We start from the raw sequence: 6,417 nt of genomic DNA on the forward strand, positions 1-6,417 counted from the left end.
ACTCAGATTATTGCAAAGTGTGATTTCCCAGTAAGGTTATTTTTAAATCTGGCAATGCGGTTGCGTTCACGAGATGTTAATCTATAATTCTTTGAATGACAATATAATATTTTACCAATGTTTTCGAATAGTAATTATTTAATTTGTTGTGCTGATTGACTGGTGGTATCGGAGGGAAAATATTTCCTCAACATCAACGCCATAGTAAAACGCTGTTTTTGGATATAAATATGAACTTGATAGAACTAAAAATGCATGTATTGTCTAACATAATGTCCTAGGAGTGTCATCTGATGAAGATTGTGAAAGGTTAGTGCATCATTTTAGCTGGTTTTCTGCTTTTGGTGACGCCTGTCTTTCCATTGACAAAACATTACACACAGCTATTTTCAATGTACTGTCCTAACATAATCTAACTTTATGCTTTCGCCGTAAAGCCTTTTTGAAATCGGACAATGTGGTTAGATTAAGGAGATGTTTATCTTTCAAGGGTGTAAGATAGTTGTATGTTTGAGAAATTTGAATTATGACATTTAATTGTTTTCAAATTTGGCACCCTTGATATTTCACCTGCTGTTGATAGGGTGTACCAGGGGTGGGACGCTTGCCCACCTAGCCCGTAGAAGTTAAAGAGCTGGGTGGGGCTAAAGTTTAAGAGGGTGTGAACGATGCTGAATGAGTGTAGACAAAAAATTCTCTCTCCAGTAGGTGTACCAAAACATTTAATGGCCATTTTCTCAAAAGAGCAGGTTACAAGTTTACTTTTATCCAATGTAAGTGTTGAAGATGTGACAAACAGGAGTCACAATGTATTTCGCTACCAACCTCAGCAATTTACCATCCAGATTTTGTATTATTTCATAGTTATTATTATTCTGCAATGTAGAAAATAGTAAAAATGAAGAAAAACCCTTGAGTAGGTGTGTCCAAACGTTTTGACCGGTACTGTATATCACAACAGGTGTAAATGAGTCATGACAGTGTTTGACCATATTATGACAGATTATGATCTGCTGTTATGACATGGTTATCATGTGGTCATAATGTGTTAAGATGCTGGGTGTTAAGTAAAGTGTTACCCCAAAAATTACTTGAAAATGAAAAATCTCCGCTACACTGATAAAACCCAACCTAGTTATATAATATATACATTAGAATTGTAAATAAACAAATACAATGAAGATTATATGACTTATCAGTGAAGTTAAAGTCCCAATGAATGTATAAAGTGTCTCAAGAGCAAAAATCATCAAAACACTTCAGTACTGAGAAAAATAAGACACTGGTGCCTTCCTGGGGCGAAATGAGGTACAGGTCAAACTGCACTAGCAAACTCCTATCTGATTCTCCAATGGAAACCACGGCAAACTTCTGGAATGGAAGCCCAGCGAAGGTTGATCCAGAAGAACGGTCACAGCACCACTTTAACAGTACTCTTCTTGCGTTGGGAACAATCATCGACAAAGAGTCCAGCACGTAGCACCAGTTATGGATGTATTATCTGATAGGAAACAGCACATCATGCAAAAGACACCACATATCATCATCCTACTCTCTGCATACGTGCTGGTTTGGCAATGTTGACTGAGCCGATTCAATGGTTTCCAAAAATAATACAAGTTTACAATAATAATACAATAAGTGACATGAAAATTACAATGCACAATATAATTATAATTTCAACAATGTATCTGATAAGAAACAGCATGAATAGCATGTTATGCAATGCAGCCACCCAGATCATCATCTTACTCTCTGCACGAGCTGTACAAAATACATGCTGTACAAAAATAGTGCCAGCATCAGGCTGTGGTGGTAAATAGACAGCTATGAAAAATATAGCTAAACTATTGGTAAATAGTATGGTCTGCAGCTTATGATGAGGTATTCTAGCGCAGGTGAGCAAAAACTCGAGACTTCCTTAACATTAGAGATTGCGCACTAGCTGTTGCTAACAAAAGGGACACATACCCCTCCTCCTTCGACTTACTACTACCGAGTCTGCTGTCCAGTCTTGACGATGCGTAGAAAAAACCAGCGTGATATATATCCATGTCCTCATTCAGCCATGACTCTGAAAAACATAGGATATTACAGTTTTTCAGGTCCCGTTGACAGGATACCCTAGAACAGAGCTCATCTAGTTTGTTCTCCAGTGACTGCACATTCGCCAATATAAACAGAGGGCAACGTTAGGTCTCGTCAGGGTGCCGGCTCGCTTGCCTGTCTTTATGCCGCCATTTCCTCTTTCGAGTCCGGGGATTAGGGTCTGGTAGGGAGGAATGCAGAATGTCCGGAGCAGTAAGAGAAGTAAAACAAGTTGTCTAATTCGAGGTTAGCGATCTCTGTTCTGATGTCCAGAAGCTGTTCCAGTCATAGGAAACTGATGGCAGAGACATTATGTACAAAAAAAGTAAAGATCAGTGTGAAATATTATCAGAATTGGTCAGGAGCCCATAAGACAGCTGCTATCCACTGCAGTGCCATCACAGAAGAAGGTGGGAATGGAGGGGGTTTGGGCAATGTTTGTTTTTTTTATAATCTCATGTGTATGTGATGTAGCTGTTCTTAGTAAACAGAGTGGAATCCACTGTGAGGAATATGTGTCATTCAAATTATTATTTTTTGTTTACAATAAAGAATACGGTTGAACTAGCTTACGTATTGAGAATTGAAATTAGGGAGAATTACTGGACTGAGATGAACAGTGAATGAACCTTAGAAGATTACCTCATATCTCAGACTGAATTCTCCCTCACAACACTTACATTGCCACATAGCCAGACCTATGCTGCCCCCTAGTCGACATAATAACCCAATTTTAATTTCATGAAAGGACAACACAAGATTCCATAGCCATAACTTTTCCAACCAAAACCTTAAAGGACAAACAGTACAGTTTGACTTGGTCTGATTGATTACCATCATACCTTTATAGCAGTAAAGATGCTTTCCTATGAAGGCCACCAGAGAATGGCACCAGGGTCTGGTTGCGTTTGCAGAGTAAACACGCGCTAACCTACAGGAGTGTGAGCCTGCCCTGGGCGACAGACTCTGTGTGTGTGTGTGTGTGTGTTTGTTGCATGTACACAGACAGCGGAACAGACAGCCCAACACCTCTGTGCCTCCAACGTCCCTCACATCCCATCTCCACACAGTGCTGATGTGTCCGGCTTGCTGCACAGAGAGGAAACACACATCCGCTTGACTAGAAACATAAACACATTACTCCTCTAGAGTCCCCCTAACTGCAGAACTACTCGGCACACCAACACCGAAAAGAAGCCAATCTAGTGAGAGTAGGGTTCAGATACATACGTTTGCTGCACATACACACCCCATCGTGGGAAATTCTAACCAATAATAAGGAGAGACAAGGTCAATCACCATCAGGATATTAATTTATTCAAAACAATAAATTATTGCAATAATGAAGGCTGTGTTGACGACCCACCTGTAGGTGATTCGTTGAGAGCCCAATGAGGGGATTTGTGAGCCACAGCATTTCATAGCAAACTGCTATAAATGTTCATGACAAACAACAGATGTATGGAATGGGTCACATGATTAGGATTTAGGATTTGTATGAAAGATACTGCTGTAAAGACTGTTCTCATTGTGTAGAAACCAGGGTCTGGCCCCCAAAACAAAGTTACTCTCATCGTTATCCATACCGGAGCCATCTCCACCCCAACTCATTCTATGGAATGTGGGCTCCGAGAGAGGACAAGACCATCATAAATCACTTGCTAGAGTTAAATCTCAGAAACTCCTCTCACTTCACACAGACACAATAGAGTTCTAATAACCCTATTTTGTTCCATTTGATGCAATAACAGTATTATCAACATAATCTTGTCATTTCTCCACGATATACTCCCCCCCTTTCCCCTCCATCCTACCCTGAAAAGGAATACCCAATAGTGATGCACCTAAAATGCCATTTTTGTCCGAAACCAATATCCGATATGATCCTTGCCAAAAAAAACGATACCGGTATTTAACATTTTTGCGACCTTTTAAGCATTCTAGTACAGTAAAATAGTGAACACACACACGGACGCAGCGGTCTAAGGCACTGCATCTCAGTGCAAGAGGAGTCACTACAGTCCCTGGTTCGAAACCAGGCTGTTTCACATCCAGCCGTGAGTGGGAGTCCCATAAGACGGCGCACAATTGGCCCAGCATCGTCCGGGTTTGGCCGGGGTAGGCCGTCATTGTAAATAAGAATTTGTTCTTAACTGACTTGCCTAGTTAAATAAGATTACACACACAAATACACACACGCACACCTCACACTGACCAAAAAGTAGTTTTGTTGGCATTTACGTATGTCCACATTACCAGTAAAACATAATCTAAACCTATTTCTTTCACTTACTTGCTGTGCTGTTTCGTTGTTCATTTGTTCAGTCGTTTCATTCTCAACCAGGATTTCTCATACTATGGAACGCCATTTGGGTCTATGAGTGTCAAAAAACATTCACGTCAAATAACACTATTTGACTTGCCTAGTCAAACATAGCAAAACAACAATATGTTTCAGTAGCTATAGTTAGCTAGCTAGAGTTGTCTTGCTGAAATGTTCTTACTCTTTCAAATGACTGCTTGACTTGTTGACTGCTCGATCCACACAACATACATTGTGGCTAGGTATGGAATGCTGTGTTGCATGTGTAGCGCAACATTTTACGTGGTGTCATTACGTCATGTACCTACGTTATATAGGTACGCACATCAGCTTTGACATCGGTTTTGCACATCGGCGTTAATAGACATCAGGCCGATACCAATGTTGGCATTTTTAGCTAATATCGTCCGATTCTGATATGTTCACCGATATATCATGCATCCCTAATACCGAATACCCTTATTTATCCGGCTGTATGCCCAGCTCAGGTTACTACAGAGTCCATGAGAGGCCATTTCCTTCATAATCAACCATGTCCTCCCCTCCTCTAATCTCCCCAAGGACCGTGAAAATTAGATCTGGGGGTTTTCCTCTCTACCAGGAGGATCTGAGGCATCTCTGTTACCTAGTCTGCATCCAAAATGGCACCCTATTCCCTACACAATGCATTACTTTTGACCAGGGCCCATATGGCTTTGGTCAAAAGTAGTAAACATTGTAGGGAATACTGTGCAAGTTGGGACGCACAGCCTTAATGTCCAGACTGAAACAGACTACTGCAACACACATATCCCCTCCCTAAGGCCCTCCTAAAAGTCAAGGAAAACAACATTTAGCAGCCTTTTCTCTTTCCACTGCCCTACGTGCTTACAACCTCTTTTATTTAATTGTCTGTCCATATTTAGGTATCTCTCTCTTTCCACCTTTGTCTGTTATTAATTCACTTAATAGTGCTTAATGGAATCTCTGTTGTGTTGTTCACACAACTAAACGTGCATGCATGCACGCACACAGTAAAAGTGAGTGTGTGTACTGTGTGTATGAGAGAGAGAGCGTATTTGGGTCTGGCAGTGATGTGTAGCTCAGTGAGTTATAAACAAATTATTATTTACAATGACGGCCTACACCACAATCACATGAAGAATATGAAACACTAAAAACAACATATTACACTGCAAACCTACCATTCAGTAACAGTAAAGACTAGACAATAAAGGCTTAGTGTCTCCTTTTTTGTCTGGTTCACTTTCCAGCAGTGATTCCAGTCCAAGAGCCTATAGTCTGCTCTTTTCTGTCTGTATATTCTTGTTAGCTACTGTGTCAACTCCACACACAGACTATTCTCAGGGGATTAACACTGTAGAAACAGTTAAGAGTCCTATACTGGAGCCAGAGACTATATGCTACAGTAATTGATGGAGGCAATACCACACTTCCACTATAATGTCCCCATTGATTCACGGTGCTTTTGTAAATAACGGTCTCCACCACAGTATGCAGGCGTGGCAGCCACAAAAGAGCCGTTTTAAAGATGGCGCAAGCAATTTAAAGATTATTCTGTCCACAAGTCATTACAGGGAGTTGATAACAGTATGTCATCACATGGTAATGTTCCAGAAATCCTGTTGCTTTGCCATTCTTTTTTCCTCAATCCCCCCTTTTCCCAAGCAAGTCTTGAAGGAGGGTAGTGTATTGCTGTGGTAAGGTGAGGCTATGGTTCACCGAGCACTGTGACATTCTGAATCTAAATGGCATCAGATAAGATTGAGGCATGAATAGCTCCAACATAAACATCACCTGCAGCCCCCAGCCTTGCCAACCACTGGCCCGGCCCCACAGCCAACCAGAGTAGAGGAATAGAGGGGGCAGCTGTGGGTCAGCCAATAAGAGGAGGAGAAAAGTCAGGGGCATCTCCATTTTGACCAATCAGAAGTGGCAAGCAGTGCAGGTGTATCAGATCAGAGCTGGTTTCCTGCCATGCCCCCAGATGTGGATGAGGGAGGAGT

At 41.2% G+C, this 6,417-nt stretch overlaps 1 long non-coding RNA gene across 1 annotated transcript; it reads right to left on the reverse strand.

The window, feature by feature from the left end:
* Window positions 1-705: 705 nt before the first annotated feature.
* LOC115194076 (uncharacterized) lies at window positions 706-3,039 on the reverse strand. Its single transcript, XR_003878283.1, has 2 exons — window positions 1,972-3,039; window positions 706-1,501 (listed from the first exon to the last, which is right to left on the reverse strand). It is a non-coding gene; the product is annotated as an uncharacterized LOC115194076 (long non-coding RNA).
* Window positions 3,040-6,417: the final 3,378 nt, after the last annotated feature.

This window comes from Salmo trutta, chromosome 5, assembly GCF_901001165.1.
Source record: "Salmo trutta chromosome 5, fSalTru1.1, whole genome shotgun sequence".
Lineage (NCBI taxonomy): Eukaryota > Metazoa > Chordata > Actinopteri > Salmoniformes > Salmonidae > Salmo > Salmo trutta.